Source organism: Bos javanicus, chromosome 16, assembly GCF_032452875.1.
Source record: "Bos javanicus breed banteng chromosome 16, ARS-OSU_banteng_1.0, whole genome shotgun sequence".
NCBI classification, from domain to species: Eukaryota; Metazoa; Chordata; class Mammalia; order Artiodactyla; family Bovidae; genus Bos; species Bos javanicus.
The window spans coordinates 74,104,288-74,126,643 of NC_083883.1; positions in this window are offsets into that span (position 1 = coordinate 74,104,288).

Sequence of the window (22,356 nt, forward strand, 5' to 3'; positions counted from 1 at the left end):
GGCTGCACTGGGTCTTCACTGCTGTGCAGGCTTTTCTCCAGTTGCAGTGAGCGGGGACCACTCTCTAACTGCAGTGCATGGGCTTCTCTTGTAGAGCATGGGCTCTAGGCTGTGTGAGCTTCTGCGGTTGTGCCACACGGGCTCAGTAGGTGCAGTTCTCCGGCTCTAGAGCACAGGCTTAATAGTTGTGACACACGAGCTTAGTTGCTTGGCAGCATGGGGAAGAGATCTTCCCCAGACCATGGATCAAACTCATGTCTCTTGCATTGGCAGGCAGATTCTTTACCATTGAGCCACCAGGGAAGCCCTCATATGGTGTCAGAGTTTGCTTAGCAGCCACTTGGAATTGAGATTTAACTTCTTAGATACTCCTACAGTATGCCATGGGTTTGATACATTTAATTTGGGGAATGTCAATTATTTATAATTTAAATATTTCAAATTTTATCCATCACACATCCTACCCAATGACAAGACATTTTTCTAATTTTGACCATATACTTCTAAGTAATCTTTAGTGTATACACCTTTACATTGTAGAGGATGTTTTAAAAATGCTCATTTTAAATTCTTCATTTTCCTTATTAATGAATTATTTGAAGAATAGTTTTCAAACATGTAGTGCAAGCAATTGCCCAGTTTCTTCATCATGTGTTGTGGAGAGATAGTTGGGGCTGAGATGGGAAAAGAAAAACAAAAGAAGTCAAAAGTAACTCCTTTTCTTTTGACTAGTAAATGGGAATATGTTTTTGGTATTTTAAGTTTCCACTCAATCTTTCACGCACATGATTTAAGATGATAGTTTGACTTATGGGAGGCCACAGTGCTTAATTATCCAGTGTGTGGCTGAAACATCCATAGATGAAGGTGTGAAGGTGAATTGTGTAGAAAGAACACCTCAAAGAGGAAATGAAAGGTAATTGTACCTATATTAGTTAAGTGGTTTTCATGTGCCAACAAAACAATCTACCACTATTAATAAAAATACTATCTTGATGAAGAGTCTGTTCCAAGTTACCAAAGTTCCCACTGTACTTCTAAGAACCAAATGATTTTTCAAGTTGGAAACTTCCTTTATTTAAGCTATCCAACTGAAAAAAATCAAAGCCATTAAAATAATGGAAAAAATATATCTAGTAATATATTTTATTCTAGTATATATAATTAAATAGATGCTTAATTCTAGTATTATGTATTACCTATATAAAAATGGAGTCTTAACAAATACCTATACCAAAAGTATATTTTGGAAAATTTAATGTGTTAATTATGTTGTCCAGGAATTTTGAGTGTTTGAATAAGAGAGATACTTTTGAACTTTAAGTTTTATTAGCAGTTGCAGTTGTCTGAGAAGATGTAGCTGGATGTAAGGACCTAATGAAAATCTAGTTAAAACCATTAATATTGCATTTCTTTCATGAATCATAATGTTGTGGAAACAACTATAATATTAGTTATTTACCCTGATAACTTTTGCAGTGAGAGCAACTCAACTTGAAGTAGCTGAAGTAAAATAGAAAGTTAATTACAAAGATAAAAGCATAGAAATAAAGCTGGGCCTCAGCTTTAGCAATCTTGGGAACCTAAATGCTAACACTATATTTTCTGCTTCTTATCTCTAACTGTTCTGCATGCTCATTTTTTGCTTGCTCACCACAGGCTAACTTTTTCCCAATGATGGAAAACATAACCCCCGAGAAATCCCAGGCTTTATGGATTCTGCCAAATTTCTAGGTCTTAACTCCATAAATCCCAAAAAAGTAGAGTGTCACTAACTGTACTTAAGATAAACTATCCCAGTTGGCTTGAAACTCAACATTAAAAAACTAAGATCATGGCATCCAGTCCCATCATTTCATGGCAAATAGAAGGGGAAAGTGGAAGCAGTGACAGATTTTCTTTTGGGGGACCCAAAATCACTGCAGATGGTGACTGTAGCCATAAAATCAAACTAGGCTTGCTCCTTGGAAGAAAAGCTAAGACCAACCTAGACAGCATATTGAAGAGCAGAGACATTACTTTGCCAACAAAGGTCCATCTAGTCAAAGCCATGGTTTTTCCAGTAGTCATGTATGGATGTGAGAATTGGACCATAAAGAAAGCTGAGCACCAAAGAATTGATGCTTTTGAACTGTGGTGTTGGAGAACAGACTCTTGAGAGTCCCTTGGACTGCAAGGAGATCCAGCCAGTCAATCCTGAAGGAAATCAGTCCTGAATATTCACTGGAAGGACTGATGCTGAAGCTGAAGCTCCAATACTTTGGCCACCTGATGTGAAGAACTGACTCATTGGAAAAGACCCTGATGCAGGGAAAGATTGAAGGCAGGAGGAGAAGGGGACGACAGAGGATGAGATGGTTGGATGGTATCACTGACTCTATAAACATGAGTTTGAACAAGCTCCAGGAGCTGGTGATGGGCAAGGAGGCCTGGCGTGCTGCAGTCCATGGGGTTGCAAAAAGTCGGACACGACTGAGCAACTGAACTGAACTTGGGACATATAAGGCTGAACAGGGGAGAGGGGAAAATGGTTCCTAGAAAGAGATTCTTGGACAGAGAAAGCTTGAGTGATGTGTGCAAGGATACTCTACTTCAGTACATTTCTCTGGGATTCTCTTAAAGCAAAGCTGTTCAAAAGAATTGTCTGAGATAATGAAAACTGTCCATTTGTGCTGTCCAATGCAATGGCCACCAGCCATATGTGGTTGGGTGTCTACTGTATCAGACAGCACAGCCTCAGAGCCACAGAAATGACATGGTGGGGTTCAGGGGGCACTTCCAGAGAAGATTGCTTAATGGATACTTGGTGGGGCAAACTGTGATGTCTCTAATGAGAAGAGAATGGTAATAACTTTCCATGTATTGATACTCTACCTGATGGACTGGTACAATGAGAAGTGTATCTGTCATGCTGTGTAGAGGTAATTAAAGATGGAAATGGAAAGAAAAAATAAAAGTAAACATAAACCAAAACAATTTTTTTTTCTCTTGGATTTCCTCCACCAATTATTTTCTTCAAGACTTGTCACTTACTCCCCTATAGGCAGCAAAGTGATAGCTAAGAGAAAAAAGGAAATGTGAAGCATTCTAAAATTGTTTTTATGCAGTTAGATCAAATGGTAGTTTTCCTTCTTGCCCTCTAAAGCTTTAGAGCTATCACAAGCTCTACCAAAGAAAAGAGAAAAGAGATCTAATAGCACTGATACTAATTTACTACTCCACACTTACGTTCCATTACATTTTCTAAGCCTTTCATGCAGACTGAAGAGCCACCTACATGCGTCTTCCCTTCTGTCTCTAAATACGATGCTCTCCTGTATAAAATCTGTTATAATATCTTATTGATCAGTGAAGCTATTGCTGTTGGCTAAACGTATGGAGCAGTACACTGTGGTTTATTGACACCGTTACAACACAGCAGGATACTGGTCTGTCATTGTGGAGGAGTGAACACAACTTCAGAAAACATAGAGCAATTTTACACAAAAATGTTCAACAAGTACATGCTCAGTGGGATACAAACGAAATTTAACTCCAAGTTTTTTATTCACAACCAAGAAGTATATTACTTTATTCTACGTAGGAGTACTTAAATATATTTAAATTTTTTTCACAGCTGGATGCTCCCATGATAATGACAAGGGACAGTTATATAACAGTTTTCACTCATAGGTCAAAAAATATGCTACAGACTGTTTCGATGATGGAACTATGTCACACAGCGGTAAATGCAGCCACCTACCATGTAGAAAGCAGAAGGCAACATGTAGCAGGTCTCAAGAACACACGTATGTGGGAAGGAAATTGAATTCTACGCAGACAAAAATAATTGATAACCTGAGTTAGATGAGAAAATCTGCTGTCACAAAAGCCATTCAGGTCTCCTTAGTTTATGGAACTATAAATGTGTGGGCCTGATTCAGAGAGGGTCACTAAGAGCTTTGATTGCTTACATTTATCAAATACACAAATGACAAGCTTGAATTCTGTGTCAAACTCAGTGAAGAGTGAGGACCAAATTAAGTCATTTAAGGAATGCATGGATTCAAAAATTTATTCTCATGCACATTTGTTTATTTTTTAGATTTTAACTTGAAATAGCCCAACAAAATGAGAACAGAATCCTAATCTATGAATACAATGAAAAGAACCCATAGCATAACAGTTGAACATCAAGCCTAGAGAGCAACACATTTAAATTAGAAAAGAAAGTCTGAAGAGGATGTTCAGGGAGAAAATTCTTTCCATTCAACAACTATTAACAATATATTACAAAGCTGGAAGATATTATCATGAAAAAGGTTTATTTTTATATATTTATAGAAAAAAAGAAAGGCAATTAGGTAGTCAGTGGGGAAAGCCGTATAGTCCATGTAAAGCATTAAGTCTTTCAGTTGAGTCTGACTCTGCTACCCTGGGGACTGTAGCCTGCCAGGCACCTCTGTCCATGGAATCCTCCAGGCAAGAATACTGGAGTGGTTTGCCATTCCCTTCTCCAGGGGATCCTCCCGACCCAAGGATTGAACCTGGATCTCCCATGTTGCAGGCAGATTCTTTACCATCTGAGCCACCAATCCATCTGATCCTGACACTGGATCAGCACTCATTTAGCAATAGAAAATTACACTTTCTAATCATATAACTTGCATCACAATAAATAAGTTTATTCAATCATAATATTATAAAATATCACTTATTTGTTCTAAGGGGTTGGAAAAGGTACAGAATATTTACCATAAAGAACAGAATGTAAATGTTAGCAATACTGACAACATCAAAGTAAAGATAGAGCCAATAGGAACTACCTGAAGCTAGAGTTTAGGGGCTTCCCTCACGGTCCAGTAGTTAAGGAGTCCACCTTGCAATGTAGGGCACAGTGTGGGTCTGGGGGGATCCCACGTGCTATGGAGCAACTAAGCTGGAGCGCTGCAACTACTGAAGGCCACATGCCCAAAAGCTTGTGCTCTGCAACAAGAGAGGCCACTGCAGTGAGAAGCCTGTGCACAACTAGAGTCGCCCCCGCTAGCCGCAACTAGAGAAGACCTGCACACGGCAACGGAGACTCAGCACAGCCAAAAACGACTGAGTAACTAAATGAATTTTTTTTTAAAGAATAGTTTTCAGTTCAGTTCATTCAGTTGCTCAGTCGTGTTCTACTCTTTGCGACCCCATGGACTGCAGCACGCCAGGCCTCCCTGTCCATCACTAACTCCCGGAGCTTGCTCAAACTCATGTCCATCAAGATGGTGATGCCATCCAATCATCTCATCCTCTGCCAGCCTCTTCTCCTGACTTCAATCTTTCCCAGCATCAGGGTCTTTTCCAATGAGTCCGTTCTTCACATCAGGTGGCCAAAGTATTGGAGCTTCAGCTTCAGCATCAGTCCTTCCAATGAATATTCAGGACTGATTTCCTTCAGGATGGACTGGTTGGATCTCCTTGCAGTCCAAGAGACTCTCAAGAATCTTCTCCACCACCACAGTTCCAAAGCATCAATTCTTTGGTGCTCAGCTTTCTTTATGAAGCTTTATGAAAGCTTTATGAAGATTTCTTTATGAAGCCAACTCTCACATCCATACATGACTACTGGAAAAACCATGGCTTTGACTAGATGGACCTTTGTCGGCAAAGTAATGTCTCTGCTTTTCAATATTCTGTCTAGGTTGGTCATAGCTTTTCTTCCAAGGAGCAAGCATCTTTTAATTTCATGGCTGCAGTCGCCATCTGCAGTGATTTTGGAGCCTAAAAAAATAAAGTCTCTACTGTTTCCATTGTTTCCCCTTCTATTTGTCATGAAGTGATAGGACCAGATGCCATGATCTCCATTTTTTGAATGTTGAGTTTTAAGCCAGTTTTTTTTTACTCTCCTCTTTCACTTTCATCAAGAGACTCTTTAGTTCTTCTTCGCTTTCTGCCATAAGGGTGGTGTCATCTGCATATCTGAGGTTATTGATATTTCTCCGGGCAATCTAGACTCCAGCTTGTGCTTCATCCAGCCCAGCGTTTCTCATGATGTACTCTGCATAGAAGTTAAATAAGCAGGGTGACAAAATACAGCCTTGATGTACTCCTTTCCCAATTTGGAACCAGTCCGTTGTTCCATGTCCATTTCTAACTGTTGCTTCTTAACATGAATACACATTTCTCAGAAGGCACGTAAGGTGGTCTGATGTTCCCATCTCTTGAAGAATTTTCCATAGTTTGTGGTCATCCACATAGTCAAAGGCTTTGGCATAGTCAATAAAGCAGATTTTTTTTCTGTAATTCTCTTCCTTTTATCTATGAGCCAATGAATGTTTGCAATTTGATCTCTGAAGAATAGTTTAGGGATGGTAATTTTTCTCACCTTACATAAAGCAGAATTAGAAGTTTTCATTTTTAATTGCTGGAAGATAATTAGAATTTTATATATTTTTGATTGATATAAAAGACAAATAGAACATGTGTATATATTCTTTTATTATTCAAATATTGTATAGTATTGAATACATATTTAAGTATTAAATATGTATTCAATATTATTCAATATGTATTCAATATTCAAGTATTAAATATGTATTCAATACATAAATAGTATTGAATACATATTTAAGAGGAGAAGGCAATGGAAGAAAAGGTGGGATATAGTACAGATAAGCCAAATTCCTCTTCTTTCATAAATGGGAGTAAGTAAATTTTCTCTGAACTTACAAATAAAAAAAAGAATTATAAATATATTCTTCCAAATTACGATGATAATCACAAGAATCGAAATCAGAAACATTTAAAAGAAGCTTACCTTTTAAGAATATGCTGGGTATATGGGAAGTCTCAATTAGAAAATATTTATTTTTATTTTGCTTTATATCATTCTATACATAAGTATGTTTTATTGAAAACAAAAGCGTAAGTTAAGTGGCTCCCACTTTCACTACTCTCAGAATAAAATCAATACTTACAAGGTTCTTGACAATCTAATTCTAAATGACCTTTTCAGGCTTGTCTCCCAGAATTCATGGATCTGATTATCTCAGTTTTTCCTGAATGTCCCCTGCTTTCTCACCCTTTCATGCATGTCTTTTGTACACAGTTATCTTTCTGTCAAGGTGGAAAGGAGAAATCTTCTTGGACAGGGAAATTTCTGTTAATCATTTAAGAATAAGATCAGCAAGAAATCATTTTAAAAGGAGAAATCAGACTAGATAAAAATTTATGACTTTTTATAGAAGAAAGACACTAAAAGTAAATGCTCAGTTGTGTCCAACTCTTTGGACTGTAGCCCACCAGGCTCCTCCGTCCATGGGATTCTCCAGGCAAGAATACTGGAGTGGGTTGCCATTTCCTTCTCCAGGGGACCTTCCCCACCCAGGGATTGAACCCAGGTCTCCCACATTGCAGGCAGACGCTTTAACCTCTGAGCTACCAGGGAAGCCCTTAGAGGTAAATGCAAACTGGGAAGTGAAATATTTGCAGCAGTTGGAAGGCAGAAAAGAAAGTGGTTCGAGCATGTCCTCCAGAGCTCGCATGTCTACCCCTAACCACTGGGTGCATCACTTTGCTCAAGGCCTCAGGCAGGTTGTTGAACTTTCATGTGCCTCAGTTTCTTCATCTGTAAAATAGCAATAATAATAGTACTGACTTTGTAGCGTGTTTTTGAGGAATAAATTAGTTCTATACCATTTAGAAATTGGCCTATACTGAGTGGCATATAAATTTTAGATACTATTATATTGTTGAGGATTTAACAGTGCACTTATTCTCCAGTAGGCAATTTATTTGCAACGCTTTGTTTAACTTCTGTCACGACTCTGTAAGGTATATCATGTTATTAGGTTAGTCTTACAAACAAGGAAACAGAAATTCAGAGCCATTTGGTGACTTATCAAGTTTACAACTCAAACCCAGGCCCTCTGATCCTGAAGCCCACATACTTAATGTCAATATAGGTTGGAGGCCAATTCATATGCTTTGAGCCATTTATTTTATATAATAAAAATATGCAGCAATTTTATGTATCAACTTGACTGAGCCACAGGAAACCCAGATATTTGGCCAAACATTATTCTGTTTGTGTCTGTGAAGGTGTTTCTGGATGAGATTAACATTTGAATTGATAGACTAAGTAAAGCAGATTGCCCTCCCTAATGTGAGTGTACCTCACCCCATCACTTGAAGACCTAAATAGAACAAAAAGGCTAAGGAAGAGGAAACTCATTTTGCCTGACAGCCTTGGAGCTGGGACATTGGTCTTTTCTTACCTTTGGACTTAAACTGAAACATCAAGTCTCCTTGGGTCTCCAGCCTGCCAGCTTCTGGATTGGAACTTCCACCATCAGCTCTCCTGGGTCTCAATCCTTTGGACTTGGACTGGAACTATATCATCAGCTCTCCTGGGTCTCCGGCTTGCCAACTGCAGATCTAAGGATATTTTATAATGATGTGAGCCAGTTCCTTACTCTCTCTCCGTCTCACTCTCATTTGTATTATATGGATAGGTGATACAGATGAAGATACAGATATCTGGACACACATACACACCATTGGTTCTACTTCTCTGGAGAACCCTGACTAACACGTATATAATAACGCATTTTAAAGACACTGGAGTGTTGGACAGATACACATCCAACTGTTAACATTTGTCTCTTCCAGGGGCTGGAAGCACGGGACAGACTTTCACTTTATGTGTTGTCATTCTGTGGTCTTTAAAGGTTTCAGAAGGAGCAAGAATAGCATTTAAAATTAAAAGTACATCATTATATTCTGAAAGTTAAGTTAAAAATGGCTCCTCCCCCTCTCTGTGATGCCACCTCACTCTCTTCCTCCTCAATCAGAGGTAAGAACACTCCTGAGATTTTGCATTTACATTTATTATAAAAGTTAGAGTATCTCTTCATAATTGAATGGGCCTTAGATTGAGTCCTGCATTAGGAATGCTGTTGCATTCATCTTCTTGGCCCCCTTTCACTAAAATGGGAAGTTCCTCAAATAGACTTGGTTTAAGCTGGACAAGGCAACCTAGCCTGAGGGAGGAGGTATGTATTCAGCTTTGCCTGTGCTGTCCTTCTCTTTGTTTTCCTGGAAAGGGTTTTAATGCTCTCTGTTAGGGGCCATTCCCTTTTGACTTAGCCTCCTTTTATGTCTCAGGCTTAGTTACATAATCATAGCGAAGTTCTTTATTTTCTCCAAATTTCCTATGTAGGGCTTTTCTTTTGGTGCTGGTCATTGGGGAGTTACTTAATGTTCTGAGCTGTAGCTCTGCAGGATGAGAGAATCTAGATCCAGGCAATAATTTTAAAGAAAAATTTGGACAGGGATATCAAGGATCCATAGCCCAAAGGAACCCCTGAGGATAAACACCTCCAAACCGGGAGCAAGGCTTGGATTCATATGTGTCTCTTTTCTCTCTTCCTGTCATGCAAAGACCTAGGAAAGACCTCAATCGTGTATTCTGACCTCCCTCATGCTGACCATATATGACTGTCATTTTCCCCAGAGTACATTAAATAAGAGTATATGCGTGTGTGTTTGTGCCCAATATAAAAGTACTAAGTCTAAAACTCTGTAGTTAAAATGACCAACACCTGAACTAACTATCCAATCTATGTTCTCAGATTAGCCAAAGTGATCAACTGGAGAGGGGAACTGGCTAAGAACTCCACCCAGAATACTACGCTATTAGTCTCGCACTTGCACAAACCCAAAAGTGAGTGCCTCCTTAAATTTGGCACCCTAGACGTTTTGCTTATCTCCCTCTCAGTCCTAACCCTGGGTCCTGCCATCCCCAGTTTCCCTTGGTCACAGCAATGGGAGAGGATCCTGCTGCTGCTGCTAAGTCGCTTCAGTTGTGTCCAACTCTGTGTAACCCCATAGACGGCAGCCCACCAGGCTCCCCCGTCCCTGGGATTCTCCAGGCAAGAACACTGGAGTGGGTTGCCATTTCCTTCTCCAATGCATGAAAGTGAAAAGTGAAAGTGAAGTCGCTCAGTCGTGTCCGACTCCAGGACCCCATGGACTGCAGCCTACCAGGCTCCCTAGTCCATGGGATTTTCCAGGCAAGAGTACTGGAGTGGGGTGCCATTGCCTTCTCCGGGGAGAGGATCCTAGTAGCGATAAATCTTTCCCACTCCCACTGCCAAGCCCACAGTGGTTCCTCGTTAACAAAATGTATCAAATTAATTGAATGAAAACAGGAGAGATGAGACCTAGGTCAGAAGCAGCACAAGTGGAAAGGACGTGGAGTTTTCATTGAGAGTTAAGTTTATATTTCATACACAGGGTACCTACTAAAATTATTAATGTGATTTTAGGCTGCTGTTTTATCTATCATAAAGGAAGCAGTAAACCCACTCTTCTTTGCCCTGGGAGGAAGCTACTTGGAGTGAATCCAGCAGCAAGGTATTTCTAATTATATTCTATGAGAAAAGGTTAAAAAGCTGATAATGTTTAGTCTGAAAGAGGGATGACTCAGGGACTCCATGATAATTGTTTTCAAATATCTGAATGTTTGCCAGATGTAAAGGAAGCAGGCTTATTCTGCATGATCGCAAGGGTTAGAGCCAAAACCAGTGGGTGGCAGCTGCACAGAAACAGATCTTGGCTTGTTATAAACCCTGGTGCCCAGATGATTATTGTTACAAATAATCACTCCCAGTTTAACGTGTAAAATAATTGGATTTTTTTTACCACAGTAAACCAGATCATAATCATACCCTATAGACAAGCTCATTGGAATAGAATTATGCTAACAAAAACATGGGATGGATGGCAGATTTGAGAAGCTGCCTTGTCTCCTTCCTTCTGTCCCTTTCCCCTCTTACTCAGTTGGCTTTTTTTCTTCATCTTGTGCAAAGTTTTCCCAGGTGGGCTCTTCCTGGGGAGTTCCCTGGTGGTCCAGTGGTTAGGACTCGGCCCTTTCCCTGCCATGGCCCACCCAGGTTCAATCCCTGGTCAGGGAACTAAAATCTTGCAAGCCAAAAGAAAAATGAAAACCCTCTTCCTGAAGCCCATCCCACACTCTCTCTATCCCTTCCTCTCCCAAAGTCCAATTCCCCCAGCAGTCTTCACTGTACCCCAGCCACCTGGGATAGAATGGCTTTGTCACATGGACAAAACCTTAGATTTGCATGCCTCATCCCATCCATTTCTATCTACCTCATCTCCCTTCTCTTCATTTATGCTTTTGATTTAATTCCCAAATATGCACCTCTAATCTCCCTAAGGTCAAGAAGCTAAAATGAACTAATGCCTATATAGAGACTTTCCATTTTTGAGATTCTGTGATTCTAAGAAAAGGCTGGGATATAAATGAACATGTTGTGCTTGAAGGATGGTGATATTTGCCAGATACAGGAGCTGTATTAGGGAATCGTAAGGGTCATCTTGGAAGGTTATGAATGCCAGAGAGAGAGAGAGAACCCTCCCAAACCTTGTAGTTCCTTGCAGTAAGATGTTGTACTATGTTTTCCAAGCCCAAATATAGTATGACATCCAGTGCCCCAGTGATTGGTCCAAGGAATAGGCACATGGCCCAGGCCGGACAGAAATTAATAAGAATGCCTTACTGAGACTGGCTAAAATTAAAATGGAGGCCAAACAGTTTTTCTTTCTGCACATTGAGCTGTAGGCATGTGGCATCAGGTCTCTTCCTGGTGCCCAGCCTTGTGAAAAATAGAAAACATAGCTCTCCTCTGATAGAAAGAGTGCATTCTAGTACCACTAGTTTGCTGGTTCCAATTCCAGAGGTTCCTAGACCTGTCCTAGTGCCTGTACCACTTTCGTGGATTCTGTGAACTACCACTGGATCTTTCCAGCAAATTCCCTTTTTTCCTTAAGCTAGGTGGAGCTCAACCCCATTAGGTCTGCTGCTCAGGCGCTCAGTCGTGTCTGACTTTTCATGACCCCATGGACTGTACCTCACCAGGCTCTTCTGTTCATGGGATTCTCCTGGCAAGAATACTGGAGTGGGTGCCATTTCATTCTTCAGGCGATCTTCCCAACTCAGGGATGGAACCTGCATTTCTTACATTTCCTGCATTGGCATGTGTATTCTTTATCAGTAGCATGACCTGGGAAGCCCTCAATCCCATTAGCCCCAATCCAATTCAAACTCCATCATTTGCAAACCCCACCCCCAAAACACATGACAGATACAGGATTAAGTACTGAAAAAAGCAAAATTAGTTCTAATTTTTTCTAATGTTAGAAGCATGAGGCCAAATTATGATATTATTCATAGAAATATGAGGATTAGAAAGATTTTATGGGAGATGATTGTGTTGCAAGATGATACTCAAATAAAAATGTATTGTAAGGTACTGAGGTTAATAAAGATTGGAGCCTTAAGGAGAGGTCTCAGGAATGAGATGCAGGTAAAATACAGACTTGCCACTTGGAATTAGGAGGTAAAATCAGTTTACTAAGATAGTACATTGGGCTTTTACTATGTAATGAGATGATCACTTCCTCGATTTTTATTTTGTATATATTTTATAGAATCAATATGAAATTGTTACTAACATACAATTTCTTTGTTACTGTAATTTGGCAATTAGTTCAAATTAACTATATTTTTATTTGTATGACAAAGGTTAAACAAAGTCAAAGCCAAAATAATATTTAACACAAACAATAGCATGTGCCCCCAGAGATGGAAGTGGCAGCCCACTCCAGTATTCTTGGCTGGGAAATCCCATGGACAGGGAGCCTGGTGGGCTACAGTCCATGGGGTCACAAAGAGTTGGACACGACTAAGCAACAATTAAAAAAGATGTTGAAGTTAACAGAATAAAGAAAATAAATAAATCTATGGGTTTCAACAGATTATTTGGGTGTGTTTCAAGGATATATAAGAAAAATTTCCTCAGTGAGCTCTGAGCCCAAGTCGTTTGTTGCCACATCTTATTGGTCACCAAATTTTGCATATATTTCTTCTAATAACTACTAAATGTTTGGCCTTGACTCTAATACAAATGTTTCAATTATGACTCTAGTTCTTTGTCTTTTTTGTAAGTCTTATCTTCCTTAAAGGTCTTGATTCACTTCTTCACTGTGGTAGAGGAAACATGTGGTGGGAAAGAAATAATTATAAAACCTAATAAACACATGTTTTCCAAGTTAAAAAGAACCATGGCATGTACCTTAAATACTTCTGGATGTAATTACTTCAAATAATAATTTCATATATCTAAAAAATGTGAATGAGGAGCAAGAAGAAAGTATCCTCCTGATGTGTCGTTACAGCTTTAAAAAATAGTTAGGAAGAGGAGAAATTTGATTGCTAACTCATTCTCAAGCTAAGTCAGCAGTGACTTAAGTTTTTAAAATTTTTCCTTCATGAATCCCATTTCTGAGTCACATGACAACATATATTTCACTTTTCTTAAAAATTTTAGGTTCAGAGTCATTGTTATAGCAGTGATACATTTGAAGACACAAAGAATTTTAAAGCATATGATTTCTCTTTAAGAGATAAGAAACCTCTTTCCCAGAAAATTGATTAGGCCAGTAGGTGATGAGGTGGCTGTGATAATTATGATACTATGCCATGCCCTCAATGATCTGAATTCTCAATTTGAATTTTTCACAAAGAACTTTTGGCAGCAATCTTGTAAGTCTTGCCAAGAAGAGTTGTCCCTGGTGGCTATTCAAATAAGTGAGTTAAGCAAACTTAGGTATTAAATATTCAAGTTTCTTTAAAATACCTGCTTCAATGAATTCATGTATTTTCTTGACTCTTGAAATAGAAATCAGATTTTTCTTTTTGTGTGTAGCATAGCATGAAAAAGCCCTTCTCCACATGTGCTTCTTGAAGCATGGTTCTTAATTCTGTATCAGTACCAGCTGAGACTTGTTAGATACACAAACTCCCAGGCTCCATCTCACATCAGGCAAATTAGAACCTATGGAGGTACGGCCTGAAAATCCACGTTTCTTAAAGCCTGCCCTCAGTGATTTTCATGAGAGGCAAACCCTTACTCTATAAAGGCTGAGTTTTTAATTTTAACTCTTTTATTAGGTGTGATAGTGTCGGTCTTCCTCACGCTGGGGATCTCTGTCGCATCGTGCAGGATCTTTCACATGGCACACGGACTCTCTAGTCGCGGTGCCTGGGCTCTGGTAGCTGTGGTACACAGGGTCTCTGGTTGTGAAATGCAGGCCCCAGGGAGCATGGGCTGTGGCACTCGGGCTTAGCTGCTCCATAGCATGTGGGATCCTAGTTCCCCGACCAAGGACTGAACCCACATCCCCTGCATTGCAAGTGCAAAATCTCAGCCCTTAGATCACCAGGGAAGTCCCCGAGATTGATTTTATTTATTTATTTATTTATTTTTCCTGAGATTGATTTTAAATGCAGAATATTTCCCCCTTTCTAGATGACTTTAAGTTCAGGAATCTAACACATGTTGAAGTTTTTCAAATTTAAAAAGTACCAAAGAATACTTTCTCTATGCCTCAGAAAGAAAGACTAAGGGAACAAATCTTTTGGGATATCTTCCTATTCCATGACACATGTTCCCTTCTCTGAGAAGTTTTCCCAGCTAACAACGATGAGACCCTGGGAGTCATGCAGGTGTAGTATCCTTAATCTTTGGTCATGATTGATTGGGTCAGGGTAATACCTAACCCAGGTGGGCCAGGAAATCTCAGTCAACCTCCTTCTCTCAGTTGAACTGAGAAAGTAAAAGAACATAATAGTTGGCAACTGTCACCTTAAAGCTTAGAATGAAATTCACTAACTCTTGACACCAACGTCCCTATTCCCATCCTTAACTTAGGCCTGAGACAGAAGATATTTCAACTGTGAAACCAGAACAAAACAAAACATCTACAGTACACACACAAACATTTTTTTGAACTTAAAAATAATATAAATTAAGTCTCAATATGAGTTGAAAGATACAGTTGAGGACATATCCAGAAAGTTGAGTAAATTGACAAAGATACAAAAAATAGGGAAAACAACACAAGGGGACACAGAAGTCTCAATATAGAAATGAATGGAGTTTCAGAAAAACAGAAATCATCAATGAAAAAATCCAGGAAATTTCTCATATCTGAAGGACATGATTTTAAGGACTGAAAGGGTCTCTGAGTACCCAGGACACTTGATGAAAAGAGAGCTACATGAAAACACATCTCATGAATGTATGGAATACTGAGGACAGCTAGATGATCAGAAAACAGACGTATCATAAGGGTAAATATAGGACAATCTGATTACGTAATAGTTGCTCAATAAATTGAATCAGCTTGGCTTTGCACTTTGAAACAGCAATCCTATAAATTACAAGGAACTAAAACAATGCCTTTGGAATTCTGCAGAAAAAATGTTTCCTAAACCTCTATATTCAACTAAGTTATAAACAAAGCAGAAAAGTAGAATGAAGATATTTTCAGACCTCTATGATCTCAAAAAAAAAAATCTTATATCCTATGCACCCTTTCTTGAATAATTATTTGAGACAGTTCTCCAACACAGTAGTGAACGAAACCAAAACAAAAAGGAAGACATGGATTATAGGAAAGAGGATGTCTAACATGTAAGAGAAAGTCTTAGATCCCTGGGGGATATGTGGACGAGCATAAAAGGCAATGAATTCTAACAGACCAAATCAGAAAACCCCAAGAGAGAGACTTGTTCATGAAGATGAATTTGACAGAACACTTTGAGTTGCCTGAATATCTTGAGAGGGTATTTATACACTGGGACTTGAATTAGTGATAGATACATAGAAAATGAAGAAGTTTTGTTTTTTAAGTAAAAAACAAGACAATGATCAACTTCAGTTTGCCAAAAAAAATGTAATCATTGTTTCCTACATTGCTTATCTCTGAATAGCAATCATTTAGTCATCACAGTGTAAACACTGAATACTGATCTAGCCAAAGTATAATTTAACCCTCTTGGAGTATAAAAACTAATAACAACCCAAGTCTCCTGTGTCTCCTGCATTAGCAGGTGGATTCTTCACCAGCGAGCCACATGGGGAGCCCCTTATTATATTACAGAAGTCTTATGTCATCTTTTTTAAAAAACTCTGACTGCACTGGGTCTTCATTGGAGCAGAAGGGGCTTCTCTTGCTGCAGTGCTCAGGCTTAATCGCCCCCACAGTGTGTGGGATGTTAGTTCCCCAAGCAGGGATCGAACCCACATCCCCTGCATTGGAAGGAAGATTCTTAACTACTGGACCACCAGGGAAGTCCCAGTCTTATGTTCTCTTGATATTCAGGGTCAGTTACCCCTGACAGATGGTGACACCCTTCTTTCCTGCTGATTCCTGCACACAGGAAGCCAAAGTACACAAGTGCAGTTTTCACTTATAGTTCAAAGGCCCTTTGGTGGGCCAAGGTCTGTAAACCTGCAAAGCCCAGAATTATGGGAGTAGGAACTGCAGAATCCCTCTGTGGGTCATGAGAAATGATGATCAGTGGGGCCACTTATGCTTCCACCCCTTCATTCCCAAGCCATAAACAGAAACCTGATTCAGTGAAGTATACATATTGTATCTCACAGGATGTCACTCCCTCCTTGCAAACTGTTTCCAAGCTGGCATTTCAGTTGTAACTTCAGCGGGTCTTTCCAATGTGCTATCAGATCTGCTATTTCTGGATGATGGTGAGAGGTGATTCAAGCAGTAGGCCCGGTCGTCTTGGGCCCCCTCCTGCAAGTTCCTTGCTGTGAAGTTGATCCTCTGGTTATTGGTATACTGTGAGTGATTCCATGCTTATGAGTCAGGCACTCCATAATCACTATCATAATGGTGCTGGCTGAGACTGCAGGCTGGAAAGGCAAAGCTGTACCTGGAATAAGTTTCTTTTCCTGAGGATGAATCACTGGCCCTTCTTGGATGGAAAGGACCCAGTGTAATAAACTTGAAACCAAGCAACCAGTTGGTCTCTCAACGAATATTGCCATACTGTGAGCTCAACATTGTTCTCTGTTGCTGATAGACCAGACATTCAGAGGAAGCGATGATTATTGATTATATAGGCCTTGACATGTGGGACTCCACCCTGCTGGGTTCACGCCTGGCCTCTACCTCTGACACCATGATCACTGCATTTACACGCCCACTGTGCCCGTTCTGGGATTCCTGATGGTAAAGGCTGGCTAATGTTACACGCCCACTGTGCCTGTTCTGGGATTCCTGATGGTAAAGGCTGGCTAATGTCGACTGGCTAAGTTATTTTATCTACTTAGTCATTCAGTGCTGCTTCCACGCTGGATGGGCTGCATATGCCACAGCTGTAACGTAAGGGCCATGATGAACTTTCCGGTTTCTAGTTTAACTTAGTGTCTTCATCCAGCAGTTCTCAAAATATCTGGACGTTCTCCTTTCTCCAATGTACAGCCACCTGAGTGAAGTGGCTGACGGTCCCTTTGGGAAGGCACTAAAAGAATCTTTACTGTACATTTCCCCTAGGGACCTATTCACCTTTTGAGTTAATAATAATTTGGGGGTCTGAAAATTGGCGTAGGACCAATTGGCTTAGAAATTGAGCAAAGGATCACAACTTTTTATTGGAGCAATCGCCCCGAGGCTTCTCTCACCCATTCTGGCATTCTTTTGATTGTATTAATATAAAGCAGCTTTGGGGGGGGGGTGTCCCATTTATTTGTCCCTAGGGACGTCATTTCACTAAATTATCTCCATAGCGCCCTTGTAGATTAAGTTCCCTTAGGGATCTCCAAATTTACCATTCTTACTTGTTTTCTCCTGGGTTCTGGCAGTCAGGTGCCACCAACCAGCCTCTATTGTTTCATCATCCTGTCATCCCCACTGCTATTGATGAGCCCGGTTCTGTGATTGCATTTCCTGCCATCAGCCCTGGTCTACAGAGAAGAGCCAATATTGATCTTAGTGATGCTGACACCCATCTCATGAGCAAATTACCGATAGTTTGGTATTTTTAGACCCTTCTGTGGAACACAATCCTCTGGTAGGTCTTCTTACTTCACATATTATATATATTCCAACATGCTCATTTCCCTGATATTTTTTTTAATTAATTTTTATAGAGTATATGTGCTTTACAATGTTGTGTTAGTTTCTGCTGTACAGCAAAGTGAATCAACTCTACATATACACATATCCCCTCTTTTTGGATTTCCTTCCCATTTAGGTCACACATAGCACTGAATAGAGTTCCCTGAGCTATACAGTGGGTTCTCATTAGCCATCTATTTTATACATAGAATCACTACTGTATATATGACAGTTTCAGTCTCCTAATTCATTCTACCTTCCACTTTTCCCTCGGTGACCATATGTTTTTCATAACTTCTGTGTCTCTATTTGTTTCGTAAATAAAACCATCTTATTCCTCTGATGGGCTTCCCGGTGGCGCTAGTGATAAACAACCTGCCTGCCAATGCAGGAGATGTAAGAGATGTGGGTTCGATCCCCGGGTTGGGAAGATCCCCTGGAGGAGGGCATGGCAACCCGTTCCAGTATTCTGGCCTGGAGAATCCCATGGACAGAAGAGCTTGGTGGGCTGTAGTCCATGGGGTTGTAAAGAGTCAGACACAACTGAAACGACTTAGCATGCGTTCTCTTATAGTTTAAATCCCTCTGTCACTTAGGTATTTCAACTCAACCAAGTCTGAGCCATCACTTTCTCCAGGTTTCTGAGAACCAACCACTTTTCCACTTAGGAGTGTCCTCAGGTTAACGAAATCTTGCTTATTTTCTGGCTTCTGTGATAGAGCACCCCAGATCCTGCCAGAACATGCTAGCTGAATTCTTGCAGCCTCTTTGGGGTATAAGCTCTTTCCTCCCTTTGCAGGTACAGTATGTACCAGCTGGACCTGCTAGAATATAAGCCTTGTGATTAACCTAGCATCAAGAAGAGGAAGGGGGAGTGCTCCTTGGGGGGCTCCTGTTGCCTCACTGAGGCAAGGACTCTGCACTCTCTTCCCACATGCGGCACAAGCTAGCTCTGAAGAGCTGGGATGGGTCACTTTAGCAGGCCAAGCCACTTCTCAGTTCTCTTTATGAGTTTTTTTCTGATAATTTTCTCTAGAATATTGATATTTCTAAAGTTCTCTCCATGAACTCACTTGATAACAAAACTTTTATTAAAAAAATTCTTAAAAACACCATGAGGATAAGAAGAGAGGAAATAAACTGGGAGCTAAGTAATTGTCATTGCAAAATACATTATAAAGATACATTCCTACTGATAAAGATTTTTCTGATTACCTCAGTACTCTGCTACCTGCTGTTATCTTATACCACAGTTGCTTAATAAAGATACTCTTCTTGGATCTTTGTTTTTTTAGCAATTCATACTATGACTGCTAGAAAAACAAATAGAATGCATTATTACCAAGTATTCCCTTTCCTCCTCATCCTGCTAACTTGAACAGCTCTCTAGCAAACATGCATATATTAAACGACCTACAAATAGGTCTTTTTTTTGCCATAGAAATAATGAACCAAAGTCAACATGACTGTGTGGTCACAGGGAATTCTGATGACCTGTCTTCCCAATGTGTGCAAGTGTATTCTGAGACAAGGGTAAAATAATATGAAAGTTTCACGTCATATTCACTGGCCTTTTATCCCTGGTCCCGAAATTCCACTTTGCTTTTCAGTTTACAGTCATCATGACATTAGCCCCGCTATCGAGAACTGGAATAACCATAGGTCATTATCGCTCCTGTTTGTCATCGTCCTTCTACTGGGGTAATCCCTGGGCCTTGTGGGGATGTGCTCTGAAATTTTAGTTCTCAGTGGGGTATAATAATAGCTATCATTTATTGAACACCTAATATATATTCCATCATTTAACTCTCAATACCACATAATATTATATCTATTACATCAATGAGGAAATAGAGGAATAGAAAAAAATAATAATAATTTACTTGTTCAAAGATGCTCAACTTGCAGGTAGCAATCTAACTGACCAAAAAAGCATATGCTCTTAATTTTTTCAGAATATTGGTGCATATTATAAATGCTGCCAAAATAATCCAGCCTGGTCACTTCTTCGATTGGTTTCTGCCTGGTGGGATTTAACCTTCCCCAGACCTACTATGGGGCTTCCCTGGTGGCTCAGATGGTGAAGAATCTGTCTGCAATGCAGAAGACCTGGGTTCGATCCCTGGGTTGGGAAGATCCCCTGGAGAAGGGAATGGCAACCCACTCTAGTATTCTTGCCTGGAAAATTCCATGGACAGAGGTGCCTGGCAGGCTACAGTCCATGGGGTCTCACAGAGTTGAACACAACTGATCAACTTCCAGACCAACTATGAATCAATTATGGTCTCTTCTTTTCCCTCTACTACCTCTTAAGTACACACAGATAAAGAATAAAGAGATGGGAAAAGAACAATGATTAATCGTTACAGCTCAGTCTCATCTGATAAATGCCCATATTGCATAAAACAACATGTATATGTTGTTGTCCATACAATATATAGAAATATACTGCATTTGCCATTAACAGCACGAAGGAAGTGAGAGCAAAATTCTCATGACAAAATGACTCCACATGGTAATTTGAATCCACAGGAACAAGTGAAGAGAACCAGAAATTATAAATAAGAAGACTGATATAACAAAAGTTATAAATACACACTTTCTCTCCTTTTTTATCTTAGCTTCATTTTAAAACACAAAATTATAAGTTAAAAATGATAACTATGTATTTCTGGGTTTACAACATTTATAGATGTAATATAGACTTATTATAATAATACCAAGAAAGGTATTATAACAATAAAAGGGAGGAAAGATAATAGAGCTAAATAGGATAGCATTCTATATCTCACTGAAATTGTTAGTATAAATTTGAAGCTGTTAAGATGTATATTGCAAGCCCTAGAGCAACCACTAAAACATCCCTCGAAACAGTGTGGTGAAAATAAGTGAAATAAGCCAGACACAAGAGAGCAAATAATATATGATTTCACTTATATGAGCCAAAAATAGTCATATAGGTAGAGACAGAACAGTAGTTTCCAGAGACCAGGGGAGGGGCAGAATTATTGCTTATGGTACAATTTGCAGTTGGAGTGATGAAAATTTCTGGAAGCTGAAAGTAGTGATGGTTATATAGCAATTTCCGTGTACTTGATGCCACAAAACTGACTTCAAAATGGTTTAACTGGCCAATTGTATGTTATGTGTATGCGTGACCACAATCTTTAAAAATTAGAGGAAAGAATGAAGTATCCATGCATGCTATCATCTGGAAGAAACATGAAAACTTTATGCTAAGAGAAAGAAGCCAGTCATGAAAGACCAAATATTCTATCATTCCATTCACACACAATCCCAGAATAGGGAAATGTGTTTCTGAATGAGACAAAGAGTAGATTCAGTGGTTCTTAGGGCTGCGGAGGATGGGGAATTGGAGGATACAGATACAGGAGCTTCTTTTTGAGGCAATGATGTTCTAAAATGGACTTTAGTGAAGATTCCATATGTCTGTGAATATCCTAACATCTACTCAATGGCACACTTTAAATTGGTGAACTTTAAGGTATGTGGATTATGTCTCAATAAAGCGGCTATTTTAAAAGCTAGCAGTAAGGCGAACGTCCACCATCACCGCTTCTACGTGGCACTGCACTGGGGAACCTGGCGGCGGTGGCGGTTTAGACGCTCAGTCGTGTCCGACTCTTGCGACCCCATGGACCACAGCCCGCCAGGGTCCTCTGTCCTTGGGATTCTCCAGGCAAGAATACTGGAGTGGGTTGCCATTTCCTTCTTCAGGGGATCTTCCCGACCCAGGGATCGAACCCGGGTCTCCAGCACTGCAGGCAGGTTCTTTCCCAACTGAGGTATAAGGGAAGCCAGGGAATCTGTCGAAAAGATTGAAATGGAGGGACTTCCCTGGCGGTCCAGTGGTTAAGAATCCGCCTGCCAGTGCAGGGTACACGGCTTTGATCCCTGGTCCAGGAAGATTCCACATGCTGTGGGGCAACGAAGCCTGTGCACCGTAACTGAGCCCATGTGCTGCAACGGCTGAAGCCCATGCCCTCGGCCCTGCTCTGCAACGAGAGAAGCCCCGCACGCCGCAGCTAGAGTGCAGCTCCGGCTTGCTGCGACTAGAGAAAGCCCGGGTGCAGCAGTGAAGACCCAGCACAGCCAAAAATAAATTAATAAATTCTTAAAAAAAAAAAAAAAGATTTAAAGGGAAATATACTGAACTACTCTATAAAATTGCAAACTTCTCGAGGACTCTGTTTTAATCGTCTTTGTATCCTTGGAAGTGCCTAGAATTCAACATTTTGTAAGGTAAGCCTCAAAAAGGATTGTGTTTAACTCAACTGAAATTGAAACCAGTTTGCAGTAGATTGTCCAAGCTAGACAGTCTCTCATTTTTAACATTATTCTGTAGCCAAAGTTGACCAGATACGA